This window comes from Lathyrus oleraceus, chromosome 4 (genome assembly GCF_024323335.1).
Source record: "Lathyrus oleraceus cultivar Zhongwan6 chromosome 4, CAAS_Psat_ZW6_1.0, whole genome shotgun sequence".
Lineage (NCBI taxonomy): Eukaryota > Viridiplantae > Streptophyta > Magnoliopsida > Fabales > Fabaceae > Lathyrus > Lathyrus oleraceus.
In genome coordinates, this window is record NC_066582.1 from 416,282,512 (window position 1) to 416,300,069 (window position 17,558).

The window sequence follows — 17,558 nt, forward strand, 5'->3', positions numbered from 1 at the left end:
CCAACTAAAGAGCGCATGAGAAATATTATTCATTACCGGCAGACCGTGAATAATACACTCGAAAGGAAAAGACACCAGAGATACCGGTTACTGGGTATATAATAGGTGACTAACCAAAAAGAGAGACAATCGATACCAAGCATACGGGTAAACGAAAGACAACTCAAAGGATAAATTGCAAGCATCCGGCAATTATCCGACAACAAAAATATTCGACTCCACAAAGGGAAATAACGAATCTTACTCGACTGGGGAAACGCAAAAGGCTTCGACCGAAGAGTGCATGAGATATACTATTCATTACCGGCAGACCGTGAATAATATACTCGCATGGAAGATTATCCACAACCGGTTACTGGGTTAATAAAGGATAAATCAACCGAAAAGAAAGGCATCGGGATACCAAACTTGGTATATAATGATAACCAATCAAAAGGAGCAACAGACATTACCGACAAAAGGGTAAATGAAAGGCGAACTGCTGAGGATAAATTGCAAGCATCCGACAATTATCCAAAGGAACTAGCTGGGGATGCATTGGTAAACAACCAATGATCCGGGGAACAAATCACTAGCATACGGTGAAAAGACCCACTGGGGATAAAATTGCTAGCATACGACAATTATCCACAAAATACTTGCTAGGGATATAAGTGCTGATCTGAGCAACTTATACAAGCAAAGGAAAATCAACATCAAAGACTAGATGAAGATAACCACAAAATTAGGGTTTACATCTACCAAATACGGGGTAGAGGACCAACAACTCCGCGTGGGGATAGAACAAATCACAAATCCGCACGGGAAACCATAATAGGGTTTATAACAAACCACAAACTGCTGAAGAGCAGGAAAAAAGGATTTCCAACTACCGGGTAGTAGGTAGAAAACCAAAACTCTGGCTGGAGAATAAAAAGGTGTATAACCACAAATTCTGTTAAGAAAGCCAGAAAAAGTAGGACTTATAACTACCGGTATGAGGGTAGAGGCCCAAAAACATTCCGCTGGGGAACAACCCACTGGGAAGCACAAGATATCTGACAAATAGTCGATTCGGGAATAATCCGAACAGACGGACTGAATCAAAACACGTCCTAATGAGGATGTAACTCAAATAGGAAAATCCATCCCAATATATGTGTTGGGAGGAAACGGAAGAAACCGTCATCCACGAGGATATATCTCAGTGGGGAACTGCAGAAGGAAAGACAAACACTTTCTGCTTACGGGGCTGACTCTATATGGAGAGATTTATAAACACCCTACATCTGCTTGGGGAGATCTGTAAAGAGATCTATATCACCATAGCAGGAGACACGACAAACAAAAGATACATGGCAAGAAATGCGACATGAATATCTGAATGTTTTATGAATATGCATGAATATGCGTGATTGATGTTTGATGAATGCTGACAAAACAGACAATTCTAACACAAACAGGTTCGGGAACCAAACGTCCGGTATTATACTTCCAGGGGAAAAACCAACTGGAGAGCCAATCTGCGGAGATCTACATGCTGTAAGGCAAAGATCTGCAGGTACTGCTGAAGAAGCAGAGGATCAGAAATATCAGGAAACAACCCAATCAGGATACTGAAAGTCACAACGGGCGAAACAGCCACCAAGACGAATCTGTAGGGGAACAAGAGAAGTCCCAAAGTATATGCAGGGGATCCCAGTGTCAACTGAGAAACAAAAAGTGCGTAAGCACGACCACAAACTGCTGTAGAAGCAAATCCACATAACTCCGCTGGGGGAATACCCACTGAGGGAGAATGATATCATCCAAAAGAATCCAACTGCATAAGCAATTCTACTGGGGAAAACTGTCGACTACTCTCTTGGGAACAAGCCACTGAGGGAGGACAGATCAAACAAGTATATTCTGCAACAAACCATTCCACTTGGGGAGAATATACAGCAAACTGATCACAACAAGTAGATTCTGCAATATAAGCCACTCTACTGGGGATCACAAACAGTCAGGAAATAAATTCGTTCATTGGAGGCTAGAGCCATCATCCGACCATATCGGGGATTGAAAGAGTATCAACGGGCGAAGCTTCCACAACAAACATTCTGCAGACTAGGCTGAGGAAAAGATGGTTGCAATATACTGGGATGTCAACCCAAACAACCACGGAATAGGAAAATAAATCCTGCTCTGCTGAAGAGAAAAACTCTGGTGGAGAGATAGCAACAATTCCGCAGACGACTTCGCCGGGGAAAAGGTAAAGTACCGGGTATCAAACCACTGACCTACCAAGTCTTCAAAAGAGAACAAACGTGCTGAGGAAATAGACAAATCCTGCTGGCACACTGCATGGGGAAAGGCGGTAACAACTCCACTTGCAACTCTGGTGGGGATATCAATAACAGCTCTACTCGCGACTCCGAGGGGAGTATCAATCAATGGCTATACTCATGACTGCGCTGAGGAGACAAATAAAGTCTGGGGATACGACCCACTGGAGAAAGTGACGGGGCACCAGGATGACAAACCATCAACCGCCGAAACTTCTACAAGAAAACACCCATGCTGGGGAAACTGCTGCTGGAGAAAACGAAGTCTTCAACAACACATCACTTGCGACTGTACTGGGGAACAACCCCAACAACAACTTTGTTTGAGGAACAGCCTCAACAAAGATCTGAAGAAAGAAGATACCACCAAACCAGGAATATGAACCAATGTCTTACCTGTTGGGAATCATGCCACCCTCGGGAGAGCACTGAGACATTCTTGAGTATCCTTTCAATCTTGTGAATGTTCACTTTGTATAAAACAACAAATTTTTGAAAAATTTGATCTGTTTAAAACAATGACATTTTATCAATTTAAAACAATGCAAAACATTTGTTGAATTGAAACAAATGAGAGTGCAAATAAATGGATAAAAAGCTCAAATTGATTTGATAGAATGGTAGTCTGCAAATGGCAAGACTCCATAGATCTGTACAAATTTGAAATCAGTGATATATATTGGAAGAGGGCTACATTGAACATAATGATCCTTTCTCTACCAATTTGAATCTCGATGTATCCGAAGCTTCAGTTGACGACGAATCGAGAATCTTCTGACGAAATGACGACTGATGAACCAGAAAGTCTTGTCAGGATGCGGTTACTTGCCAAATCCCTAATTTTTGCCTAGATTGCCCCAGAGTGAGGTATTCAATCTAGCGGGATGCAAATATATCACTTTTTTTCTTTTTTCAAGTCTCTAATTTTTGCCTGGATTGCCCTTGCGGGTTCTCCACCGAGACGCTCATTTTTGCCTAAGCCGCCCTTTCGGGTTTTCAACTTAGCGAGCTATTCTGTTTTTTCATTCTTTTTTCATTTGCATATACTTTTTTTTATTAGGCAAAGTATCTCTTAACTGCATCTGAATTCACAGGACGAGTGAAATCCTCCCCATCCATTGTTGTAAGCATCAAAGCACCGCCTGAAAAGGCTCTCTTAACAACATATGGACCCTCGTAGTTTGGAGTCCACTTGCCCCTGGAATCGGGCGCGAAAGACAAAACTTTCTTGAGCACAAGGTCACCTTCTCGGAACACACGAGGCTTGACCTTCTTATCGAATGCTTTCTTCATTCTCTGCTGATATAACTGACCATGACACATGGCAGTTAAACGCTTCTCTTCAATCAGATTCAATTGATCATAACGACTTTGAATCCATTCAGCATCAGTCAACTAGGGACTTGAGGGTATATTTTTCCTTTTTCTTGGAAAAAACTTTGAAATTTTTTTCTGATTTTTGATTTTTTCTTATTTTTTTCACCCTCTTTTTTTTTTTTTTTTTTTTTTTTTTTTTTATTGCATTTGCAATGACCCAGTTTGACTGTTTTGCTGATTCTCATGATACAGCTGAATGAGCTTCTTTTGTGCTCAAGAAGGCGGGTAATCTCGTCAGGAATCCCCTTCAACATCATCTTCCTCTTGTCTCAGATACAAGGACTTCAAGATTGGGAGATGGCGTTGGATCATTATGTTCAATGGGTTTAGAAGCCCCTGCATAATGATTCTGGATAATGAAAAGCTTTTGATATTTTAAACAAGCAAATCATTTATGCAGATGAAAAATGTTGTTTCTTGTTTTTCATGGTTTTTTGTGATCACTGATTTCATGCAAAAGCAAAAAGTGAAAACAAATGGAAAAACAAATGTTTAAGCAATGCATTAATTGAATGAAAACATCATTGTATTAAATGCTGCCAACAATGTCATCACTTCTCCTTTTGGCATGGGAGAAGGGTTTTAAAACAAGGTGAACAAATCACGCTGACTTATGAATGACCGTAGGAACATCCACAGCGACCCAATTGTGGCAAGACACCACCAGGAATGATGAAATTGTTCAGATCTTCTGCATATACTTCCAAGATAGCAGCAATTTCTTCTTCAGGTTGATCAGCATGGATGAGTCCTCCACTCGCGAACAAACCTTGCTCCTTAAGTGCCCCAGAACAGTAGCCTATGCCAGCCCGGGATCGGGTTATCCAGGAATAAATCCATCAACTGGAATAAATCCATCAACAGGAATAACTCCATCAACAGGAATAAATCCATTAGAAGCACATAGTCTGGAAAATTCCTCTCTGAATTCACACTTCTCTTGCTCAGGATGATCCATCAATCTGGCAGAGTTGGCTCTGGTATAATACCGGGAAAGTGCGTCTTCAAAATGAATGAAGATCGCAGGGTCAGACCACAGGACGGGAGACCGGAACAAAACACCTGTTTATGCAAATGATGCATGAAGTGTTTATGCATATGCTTGTTTTTATATCAAAGGAACCCGAGGGTTTTATTTGCAAACTTTGAAATATTGAAGCATTTTGATCATACATGAAAATATCTCATCAGATATATCAGGTGAAAAAATTTTTCCCGGTTTTTCATGCTTGAAAATTTTTGCAAATAAACTCCTTTGAGTTCCTTGAAAATTTTCTTTTTTCTGATGACATGGATGCGGATGAATGCGTGAATGCATGAATGCAACAAACACACTCAAGGATCAAGCAAAGCACGCCAAACAAAGGTCGTGGGAAAGCTCTATGTATCCCTAATATCAATCATCCATTTTGGTGGATTTAGGTTTTCACCTTATCGACACCCAAGTTCCATTGATATTAACGGTACATGAACCGGTTCAGACATTCTTAATATCAACCAACCGCTTTGGTGGATCTTAGGTTTTACACCTGATCCGGGATCCATTGATATTAACAATGCTTGAACGACTCAACCACGAATCACGGGTTTGTTGAGAGTCACGAGCATGGAGTCTCGGTTAAGAACCACCCAAAGGGAGTGTACTAGGGTTTAAACCTGCCAGACATGTTCTATCAGAGGTTACCATAGTCATCGTTCCATCTTTCGAATATTATCGGAGGAACGAATACTCGTATTCCAAGAATATTCTCAAGAGAAACTCTTATGAGTGTAGTATCGCGTAACAATCGTATCAGAACTGACATCCGAACGACCTCCGCACTACGGTCCTAAAAATAGGCCAAGATGGGTTTGGTAAACTAAGGTCCTTGGCTTCTGCGGCACATGATTGAAAGAATAATGCCTAACCACAAATAACTTGTGTGACATTATTAGTTCAACATGACCTCCACCAAGTGAATGGACTCGCAAGTCGACTGGCTAAGGACTACTCCACACCAGTCAACAAGACTATGCCATTCTCCTATCCTAGAGCACTCGAGTTCGGGTATAGAACTCATCTCACAGATCACCAAAGCAAACAACAAATGTATATCAAGCAATTCACACATTACAATCAATACAGTGATCCCAAATTGTACAAAAATATGTCATACAACAGATAATAATATAGCACAACAAGGGTGAAAAGTAGGCAATACCACCAAGGATCGATTTGTATATCCCCAGCAGAGTCGCCACTTTTCTGTGACGGTGTATTCGTCGCTATATGATCTATCGATTAAATCATAAGCTAAGAGATACATTGAAAATTTTCGAGTCGCCACCGCACTTTTATTTATCCAAAGGACTGGCTAAAAAGCGAACAAAAGCCTAAGAAGTTTTACACGTAGAAAACTAATAAAAAGATCAGAGATTCTGGGTAAGGGGTAAATTACGCAATGGGAAGGTGTTAGGCACCCACTACGTCCTAGGTACTCCTAGGGAGCCCTTTTCACACTTGTTATGCTAAATTATTATTTGTTATGACAAAAAGATTGTGCAAACATGATTGGGATGGTGAGAAAAGAATATACAAGTTAATTATTTTTGTGTTATTGGGTTCGAACGGATGAACCCGTTGCCTACGTACCTTCCATCAAAGGTAAGGATCAGAACGCCGTAGTTCGGCTAAAAGATTTCCGAAAGTTGGTGGATTCAGTTTTAAACACAAGCACTGAGGCTTTTCATTATCAATGGGAGAACACTCGACCAAAAACAACATCCACCATGTGAGGATAGCTTCGACGTACTAGAGGGGTTAGCCCTGTTTGAAGTACGGAAGTCTTACTGTCGACTCACTAAGGATTGGCAAGATTTACATCAACCACAATGATAATTGAAGCCTATGGCTAATGCATGAAAAGATTAACAATGGACAGAGCCAAAACAAGTGAATGAGTGAAGTTAATTGATTGTGATTATGAAAATGAAGTCAAAGTATGATTAAGATTGATTTGAAAGAGGTATTATGAAATGGAGTTTGAAAAAAGGTCAAGGACTTGAGTCCAGGTTTTTAATTAGAAAACATGAAGATGTTTGCACAACACTTATGTCAAATTTGAAAGGTAAGGGTGTGAAAAGTCTAGGACATAATGAATGATGAATGGATGAAGATGGATTGTAAAACTTCTTAGAAGGTTCACTTCTTGAAATCATATAGCAGATGATTCAAGTGTGTCCTTTGGAATGGAAATGAATAATAACAAACAAACAAAGCAAAGAAAGGCGGATACCGGATGCCAATCACTGGTCTTATACCAATCTCCTAAAACAAAACGGGATATCAGAGGCCACTCAATGGTCTTACACTAATCTCCACAGGAAAAGAAATAAAAGCGGATACCGGATACCAATAGATGGATTTACACCAGTCTCCTGAAACAGAAATGGATATCAGATGCCACTCAATGGTCTTACACTAATCTCCTCAGAAGAAAACAAAGATGAAATATGGAAGTCAACTGCCAATCTATCTGGACTTAGGTTAACTCCACAGTATGGTCCTAGGAAATCCAATGCCACATCACAGGGACTTATAATGGATCCTCACATACAAGAACAAAAGCAACAATATGATCACAGGAATGCAAATGCCAACTTACAGGGACTTATAATTGCAACCTCTCATACAAACAGATAAAACAAACTATGATCACAGGAAAGCAGATGCCAACTTACAGGGACTTATAACTGCAACCTCACATACAAATCAAACAGATCAAATTATGATCACAGGATAACAGATGCCAACTTACAGGGACTTATAACTGTATCCTCCCATACAAACAGATAAAACAGAAGATATGAGTGACCAATGAGGTCTTACACTCTATCCTTCCATATCACAGGAGCAAAAGCCAAAGCAATGGACTTACAATTGTCCTCAATGGGTAAGCAACAATGATAGCATCACAAAGACAAATGAGATGATCATGCATTAATGGCAATTGATGATGATGATAAATGCATAGCATACAGGCAAGCAAGTGCACATGAAGCAATCAATCAATCAATGAATATCAGACAGCACACTCTATAGCCAAACAATGGGGGCTCACACAAGAGGGTTTGACTTTGAAAGTCCACTGTAATAGGTAAAGGTCGCTCTTAACCTTGCCATTGAGAGGCTAAGGTGAAGCAGATGAAGAGGAGATGAGGGGTGTGCCTCATTGCTTCTATCTCATATCAGAGAGAGCATCAAAGAAAGTGTGGGAGTTCAGAAAGTAGGAACTCTCTCCACATTATTGACTCGATTAGATCTTGGGTATTTATCTCATTGCTTCAACCATGTAATGGGAGCAAAGAGAGGACACACTGAATAGTGGGGGATAGATTTCTTATCCCTACCTTCCACCAATTGCCTTACTTGAAGGACTTTTCCTGCTTGGGACAAATATAAACAAACACAGGCATTGCCTCTTAAGGAGGACTTCAGACAGTTTGCCCGGTCAAATAACAGACCGGGTCTCCAGACTACATGAAGAAGAAGTAATTATACCTCAAAGCAAATGCTAAATAGCAAAGCAAGCAAGCAAGTTCAAAGAACTTAGGCAACTAAAGTACCTGAAAAAGTCAAACTTATTAGCAAACAGTTCAACAGTCAAAATCAAAAGGAAATGAACCAATAATCAACCACAGAGGGACCAATTGTGCAAGGCACAAAGACTCAAGCATATGAGTCACCTACAAAACAAAGGTTAGCACATTTAACAACCAAATTAAAACACATTTGAATGATCCTCAAGGCATTGGTGCTTAACCTGAAACAGATGAACTCAACATAAGCTTAGAAGACCACTAGGACTAGCCTAGGGTCAAAGATGAAAGAAAAAGTCAAGGCAGCAAGGAAAAGTCAACCCAAACCAAGTCTAAACATTCAAGAAGCATTCTCAAGTGGATTCATAATTATATCATGCATCATGGTCATTTCATACACAAATGAATGCAAAGCATGACAAGAGAAGCCTACAAAAGTCAACAGCAAAGACTTCATTCAAAAGTCAACTCAAACAATCTCAAAAATTATGAAATAAATCACACTCAATCCTAACATCTAACATGGTATACATGTAAAATTTCAAGGCATTTGGATGAGAGGAAGGCAGTCAAGTAAAATCATGAAGTCAAACCAAATTCAAGTAAGCATGATGAAAGTCAACAAGCATGGGTCAACTTCAAAAAATCATATCAATTTGAAAACAGAAGAGAAATGAATGAGATTAACACCAATGGAAAGCTTGAGATGTCTAGTTATCACATATGAAATTTCATGGTCATACAATAAGATTTGAGAATTTCACAAAAGATTTGGCAATGTATAGCACAAAAAGTCAACAAATGACCAAGCATGGAAGAAAATTCTCAATCAAATGGAAAACAGCAAGATTAATTCCAACAAAATTTATACATGAACTAGACATGTAAGGGATCATTCATGCAAAATTTGGAGTCAATTGGATAAGGGGAAGCATGTGAACAAAAATTGGGAAAATACATGATCATGGCATAGCACCAAATGTAACACATAACTTCAGAAAATCATAACTCTCAATCCACAAATGATAAATGCACAAACTTTATATGGAAATGAAGTTCAATGTGTCTAGTTTTATCACAAAAAATTTCAAAGGCATTGGATATAACATGAGTATTTCACAAAAGGAATGGCACAATGTATCATTTTGGCATACATGTGGGAAAATCAATTATCATTAAAAATCCAGCCAATGGAAAATTAATTAAAATTCACCATAAAATAGAGGACACATTCATGAGTTTAATGCAAAAAATCTCACAATTTTTGGAGTTAAAATGAATTAAAAATGAATTGTGGAAGTTGATGAACATTTGAAGCAAAAATGAACAAGATAGCATGGCAATGGGTCAACATTGGTCAACTGAATGGCAGAGTTGTAAATAGTGCAGTCACTTAACAAAACTGCAGCGTTTTGATGGGGGAAACGAAATGTTCCCATTGGCTCTCAGCCAATGGAACAGTGCACAGCCAAAGGTTCAAATTTTCTGGTTTTGGAAAAGCCCTAGGGTTTCTAACAGTATGGCCAAGGCATTCAACATCAATGTTCAACATTCAAACAACAACTTTCAAATGGAATAGATCAAACAGCCATTGCAAAACAGCATGTCCCTCATGTAATCGATCAAAATAACATCAAATGGACAGCAACAAACTAATCATGGCATTGGCATAGTGGATATCATACAAACATCATATGACAAAACCCAACAAACCAAGTGGAATTTCTGGGCAGCTCATCATAACAGCAACATCATGCATTCATCAACCAAATTCATCATCAAACACGAATTCAAAAACCTCATACAGGAACCTGGTATTGGCATAGTAATCTTCATGCAAGTTCATGCAAACATAACCAATCATAATCAACACAAAGCATGTGGAATTTCTGTTTTAGCTGGAAAATAACAAAGTTCAACAGCATAGCAGTAACATTCATCATCATGTAACCAAACGAAATAAACAACAGCATTCAACACAAACAAACATAACATGAATCAAGGTGGATTTCTGGACATGTTCATAGAATTTCAAACAAGCAGGGCATTTGCTCATGTTCAACCACATCAAACAAGCATGATTCAACCAAACCAACAACCAAACAAACATAAATCATAGAAATTCTGGGCGTGGCAGGGTTCAATACAACAGTGCATATGCTCAACATCAATGCTCAAAACCATCAGACAACAACCAAAACACGCATATCACACCACAGCATGGTATTGGCTCTCACACAACTAAAGCAAAAGTAAGCCACTACATTCATGTAAATTTCTGGCAAGGACAAGTATTTTAACAGCAGCATCATAGAATTTCAAGCAAGTTCATCATTATGAAAAGAAATTCCCAGCATAAACACACAGCAGCATACCATCATCATCATTCAAACAGCAACCAAACAACAGCATTCAATATATTTCACATGGATTTTCTGGTCATGATGTTTGGTTCAAATAACAGCAGCATTGGCCTTAGCAATCAACAGCAACACAAAAATCGACCAGCCATTATAACAGCATAGCATATTCATCATCAACAGTGTTCATCATCACACAGACAACTTCAAACAGGCACAATCAACAGCATGGCCAATGGAACATCATTATGCATCATTAGCAACAAACCAAACAAAATCCTGAGAAAATTCTGGACAGGGCATAAGTTTGGACAGCAATAGTATCAATTCATTATCAGTCTACAGCATAACCAACAGCACAGCAATAACAATATGTTCATACAAATACAAGCAACAACAGCCAATGAACTTCACAATTTTTCTGGGTTCTCATGCATACTTTAGGGTTTCTACTAGCATGGCAGCTTATGTTCATCATCAAAACTCAAACCTAGTTCATCTAAGCAATCACAACAGCATACACATTGTCATTGAAAACTCATCATTAATTGAAAAAATAAACAGCAAGGCATATGGCATAGCAAGTGGTAGTGGTTCAATGCAATTAAAACAAACAACAGCAGCCAACAGGAAATCTGGGAAATGGTTAAGGTTTCAACAACATGGTTTAATCAGCATGGCAAATAGCAATTATGCAACACCAAACACAATAAACCAAACACGCATCACATGAATTTCTGGATAGAGCCAAGGTATAACACAGGGTATCATCATCATCATCAAAAAATCATGAAGAACAAGTGTGCCCCAAAATTGAAACTACACCCACCAACATGACAAATAGACATCCCTAATGCACATTCTAGCAGCCATAATCACTAGAACAAATTCACATCCACAAATCGAGCAAAGACAAGTTTATGCACAAAGATGTAAATCCAGATATCTCACAGTATAATTAACCATTTGACATGATTCAAATTTCAGAATGTTCAGCAACATTGAAACTACACACGGCATAGCAAAGTTTTGAGAAAAGGGTTGGTCGAAAATCTTACCACAAATGAAGTTCAGTGAGGATGCAGTACTTCCTTGGCCTTCAAAGCTTGAAACAGGTAGCTCTTATGCTTGGAGATGTTGGTTGGTGAAGCTTCTTCAGCTCAAGGATGCTTAAACATGAACAACTCATGGTTGCCATTAAAGGGTGCTTGGAAAAACAGAGGGAGAAGGAGGTTGTACAGCTGGTGTTTGATGGTGAAAATGAACTCAGTATGTTGTCCAAGTGATGAACCAACCAAAGGTTACTTGGAGGTTTTGAGTTTGTAAGCAGAAATGTTGTTTTGGCCAAAGAGCAAAAATGAGAGAGTGAGGGGTTTCTTGTCGTAGCTGCTGCAGAAACTAGGTTTAGAAATGCTGAGAATGAACTTTATATCATCTGTTTAGAGTTGGATTAGGGAGTGCTAACAAGGATTAGCCTAAACGGATTCTTTTGAAAAGTTACTAACTTTGAGCACATGGAAGTGGAGGGTGTATATTATGGTCGAATGGGCCTTCTAGCATGCTGCCAATGACCATTCCTCATGCTGTTTTTGGTCTGCTAATGCAATGGTAAGTTGGTTTATCTTAAATGATCACAAATGCAATTTTGCTAATTATGCATAAGTGGGGAAATGGAGGTACGTTTGCTGCTTGAGTGGGCTGTGAAATGCTGCAGAAGGACCAACATAATTGCTGCTTTTGGTCTGCTTTTGAATGCTGTCCTTGCTTGTACTTAATGAGACCATTTTGCACATTTTGCCAATTATGCACCTTTGCTAAAATTATGGTGTGGTAATGGTGTGGACATGAATTTGGGATTGGAGCAAGTTACAAATGATATATGGAACATTTCCCAATTGGCAAAATGATGAAAAAGTCCATAAATCAAAAAGTCAAAGTTTGGTCAAACTTTGAATTTAAATGAAAAGGTCCAAAAATGCCATTTTGAATGGTAAGGTTTTAGGTCATGAAATTTATATTTTTGGAAAGAGGATGAAAAATGTGGTTTGTAGGAAAAAACCCCACCAAATTTGGCCTTATGGTTTGAGAGATATGGCTTGTTGAAGTTCAAAAATTGGTGAAAATGATTTGATCATATCTTGACAACCACACATGGGATTTGAGAGTTCTTGGACTTTTTGAAAATGGGAAGACAAGATCTTCAACTTTCATGTTGGGCAAAAATTCATTTGAAGCTTGTATCATGATGTAAGTTGAGGATCAAGAAGTTTCCATTTTTGGCAGTTGAAATTACAGGTCCACTTTCTATTTCTGGAAATTTTCTGATTGGCTTGATTTTCTTCCATGATGAGGTTTGACATGATAGATGAGGCTTATACAAGCATGAATGAGCTCCTTCAGATCAATTCTATCCATCAGATCATTGATTAAATCAACAGTTGACCAAGTTTGACTTTTCTAGGGTTTTGGATGACTGGAGCATTTCTGATGAATTCCAAACCCTGAATCCTTGAGAACTTGACTTCAAATGATGTCTCAAGTTGTATGAACCTTTGATTAATGATCATGATGCCCAAATTCTGCAAGAATGGCCATCATCCATTGCTTTGACTGATCAATGACTGAGTTTGACCTAATTTCTGATGATTGCTTCCACTGCAAGCAACAAGGTTAGACTGACAATATTTTTGTACTTTTTGAATGATAAACATATGAAAAGCAAAGATATACAAATGCAAAGTATGCTTGGTGATCAAGAAACAAACCCACAAGGCAATCTATCCACTAAGAGGAAAGCAAAGGCATGCATTGATCCTTGAGGCCATGATATGAATGATATGGGCCATGAGGGATCTTAGGGCCAAAATTGGGGTCTTACACTTCGCATTGGGGTGTTACCACAATTGTGTAATCAAGTCTGTGACCGAGTCTGTAATCGAGTTTGGAGCACTTTGGAAGGAAGTTAATCCTGCCGCCATTTTCATTTCCGTTTCGCATTTTATTCAACCCTCTGGTTGGAGCAGGTTTTTATTGCTTTACCTTTATCTATTTTATTTTCCCGCACCGTCTTTACTTTATTTAATTCTCGCACTCGCACTACTTTTATTTATTTCTCGCACTCGCACTACTTTTATTTATTTCCCGCACTCGCACTACTTTTATTTATTTCCCGCACTCGCACTACTTTATTTATTTCCCGCACTACCTTTACTTTCATTTATTTCACGCACTCGCACTACTTTATTTATTTCTCGCACTCGCACTACTTTCATTTATTTCTCGCACTCGCACTATTTTCATTTATTTCTCGCACTCGCACTACTTTTATTTACTTTCCGCACTCTCACTACTTTTATTTAAATTAAAATGCACCTTTACTTTGCCATGTCTAACTAAACCTATAAGGTTAGAATGTAAGGATCGTAATTGAACCGATAATCCGTAGAATTGTTCGTAGAAACACTTAAGGGCTATTTTGACTTTCAACTTAAGTTTTTCCGCACTTAATTTCCGTTGGGTAAGATCGAAAACCATCCAACGTCTTTATTAAACTTAGTTGTTTTTAACTATTTCAAATACAGCGAAAGCGCTTTGTTTAGTTCATTAGGAGTTTTTCACTTAAAAAGAAAAGTGATTTTAAAACTATTTCCGGACGCGTTTATAAGTTTAGAGTCTGGTTCGTGAGAACCTCTTTTAGTTAAGAAATCCAGGTTAAAATACTTTTCAACTTAGTCAAGATACTATATTTCTGAAAAATAGGTTTACTACTCTAACGCAATGCGCGCCTTTTTATAAGTGACAATAAGAGGGTTTGATTAGGGATTACAACTCGGTTCTGAATACGTGAAAGCGACAGTTCCTGTTAAATTGGTTCTTTTCAAAGTAGGAAACACTGCCCATAAGTAGTTCTATTAGCAAGTACTTGGATTATTAATTGATTATGTGAATTACATTCGAGCCTGTCTTTATTAATTGAACTTTATTTAATACTTTATTTTCATTGTACACTCTTAAAAACCCCTATTTTGATTACCTTAGATAAACACCATAACAATAGATAACGATAGATTGACGCTTGGTCTATGTGGATTCGACAATCTTTTATATTACTCTGACGCATTCGTATACTTGCGAAAAGCACGCATCAAGTTTTTGGCGCCGTTGCCGGGGACCAATTTTGTCCAATTTCGTATCCTGTTGTTATATTGTTTAGACTTAGGTTATCACCCGCCGGTCAATGTGAAGAACTCGCAGCACCGGAACCTTAGTATACCCTCTGGCGGAACCTTAACGTTACGCTCGCGCACGTTTATTTTTCCATAGAATTAGGAGAGCTATGGCCGAAGATCAAAACCAAAGACCTCTTAAGGATTTCGCCCAACCATCCAAAGAAGAACCTAGTTCTATTATAGTAAACCCAACCATCCCAGCTAATAATTTCGAACTTAAACCCCTCTGTTGCAACTAGTGCAACAGAGACAATTCGCAGGTCTCGCTATTGAGAACCCAAACCAACATTTAAAAAACTTTCATCAATTAGCAGACACGTTTAAAACCAATGGAGCTTCTCCTAAGGCAATCCGTTTAAGATTATTCCCTTTTTCCCTCAGAGATAAAGCTCTATCATGGTTAGATTCCCTTCCACCCAATTCCATTACGACTTGGGATAACCTTAGAAGAGTATTCCTTGCTAGATACTTTCCCCCAAGTAAGACCGCCGTCCTTCGAAACCATATAACTAGATTTACCCAGAACCAAGGAGAATCGTTGTTCGAAGCTTTGGAGAGATATAAAGAGCTGTTAAGAGCATGCCCACATCATGGTTTAGAAAATTGGTTAATCATTCAGACCTTCTATAATGGAATTCACTATACACACTAAGATGACCATCGACGCTGCCGAAGGCGGTGCGCTGATGAACAAACCTTATCCTAAAGCCCAAGGAGGAGTACATGAACTAAGATCTATAGACATGATGCAAGCTAAAATGGACGCATTAGCCCTCAAGGTCGAGCATATGTGCATAAACCCGAATACTGCAGCTGCAGTTTCATCGGATTGTGAGATATATGGAACCAGAGGACACCAATCTGCAGAATGCAGTCTATTGAACGAAACCCACTCTAAGCAAGTGAACTACACCCAAGGGAACCCATATTCGAATACCTATAACCCTGGATGGAGGAATCACCCGAACTTCTCCTATAAGAACAATAACCCAATCCAAAATAATGCACCTCCGAGACAAACAGGTTATCAAGCCCCAAGATCAAATCAACCTATGCAACCTATGCCACCAAAGCCGAGCCTTGAGAAAATTATGGAAAATTTTATCACTGCTCAAACCCAACAAAATAAAGAGTTCATGAACCAAAACATTCACGTTAACAAACTGATTACCTAGTTAGGAACCAAGGTTGACCAAATAATTACTCATACCAAGATGCTTGAAACCCAAATCTCTTTGGTAGCTTTAAACCAAGCCCCCAAAACCACGCCTGGAGGACAGTTCGCTGGACAACCTCAACAAAATCCGAGAGGGCAAGCCAATGCCATTACCCTACGAAGTGGGAACACTTATGATGAGCCACCAAACCCAAGATTGAGTGAACCCAAAACTTCTAAGGAATATACCGAACCCACGGACGAAGTAAAGGAACCAGAGGAATCTGAAAAATAGGAAGGGCGAGAAAAAGGATAAAAACCTAAAGATAAAACTTATGTACCACCCCCACCATATAAACCACCTATACCATATCCGCAAAGACTCAAACAAACCCAGATCAATAACTTGTATAAAAAATTCATTAAGGTTATAGAAAAACTTCACGTAGAAATCCCTTTCACCGAGAATAAGTTAGTGTGAGCTTAAATTTCTCCATTCCTTGTCTTTTGGGTAGTCATGTCATCGAAAAAGCTTTTCTAGACTTAGGAGCTAGTGTGAGCTTAATGCCTTTAGCAGTTTGTGAGAGGTTAAACTTAGGAGAATTACAACCTACTAAGATGTCACTTCAGTTAGCCGATAGATCTGTTAAGTATCCGATAGGAATTTTAAAAGATGTCCCTGTTAGGATAGGTCAGTTATTTATCCCTATTAATTTTATTGTCATGGACATCAAAGAGGACAATGATATACCAATCCTTCTAGGTAGACCATTCTTATCAACTGCAGGAGCCATAATAGATGTCAAGAGAGGAAAGTTGACCTTTGAGGTAGGTGACGAGAAAATAGAATTTATACTTTCGAAATTTCTTATGGCACCTGTGATGGGAGACGCATGTCATGCCATAGATATCATTGATGAATGCGTTAGGGAGTTAGAACAAGAAGAAATCATAAAAACAATTAAGTTTCCATCAACCCTCATACTGGAAGATGATGACTTTAGGAAACCCTACATCGATGATAACCTTTATGAATGTTTATCCCTTACCCCAGATCCTATGCCATGCCTTAAGAAACCAACCTTAGAACTTAAGGAACTGCCTAAGAACCTGAGATATGAGTTCCTCGATGAAGAGATGAATCGTCCGGTTATAGTCAGTGCTACCTTGATCCAAGAGGAAATAGACCAACTTTTAGATGTTTTACGAAGATATCCCTCAGCCTTAGGATATAATATCTCTGACCTGAAAGGTATAAGCCCATCCGTATGCATGCATCGGATTTCGCTCGAAGAAGATTCAAAACCCTCCAGAGAATATTAGAGAAGAATAAACCCTATAATGAGTGATGTTGTTAAAAAAGAAGTTCTGAAGTTACTTGTGGCAGGTATAATCTATCAGATCTCGGATAGTAAGTGGGTGAGCCCTGTGCATGTAGTACCTAAAAAGGGAGGCATCACAGTCATGCAAAACGGTAAAGGCGAACATGTAGCAAAACGGATGGAAGGAGGATGGCGGATGTGTATAGATTAGAGAAAGTTAAATAAAGCAA

The 17,558-nt window shown here is 38.8% G+C and overlaps 1 non-coding gene across 1 annotated transcript; it reads right to left on the bottom strand.

Annotated features, from left to right (window-relative positions):
* Positions 1-15,340: 15,340 nt before the first annotated feature.
* LOC127076948 (small nucleolar RNA R71) lies at positions 15,341-15,447 on the bottom strand. Its single transcript, XR_007786954.1, has one exon. It is a non-coding gene; the product is annotated as a small nucleolar RNA R71 (small nucleolar RNA).
* Between the last annotated feature and the right edge of the window lie 2,111 nt (positions 15,448-17,558).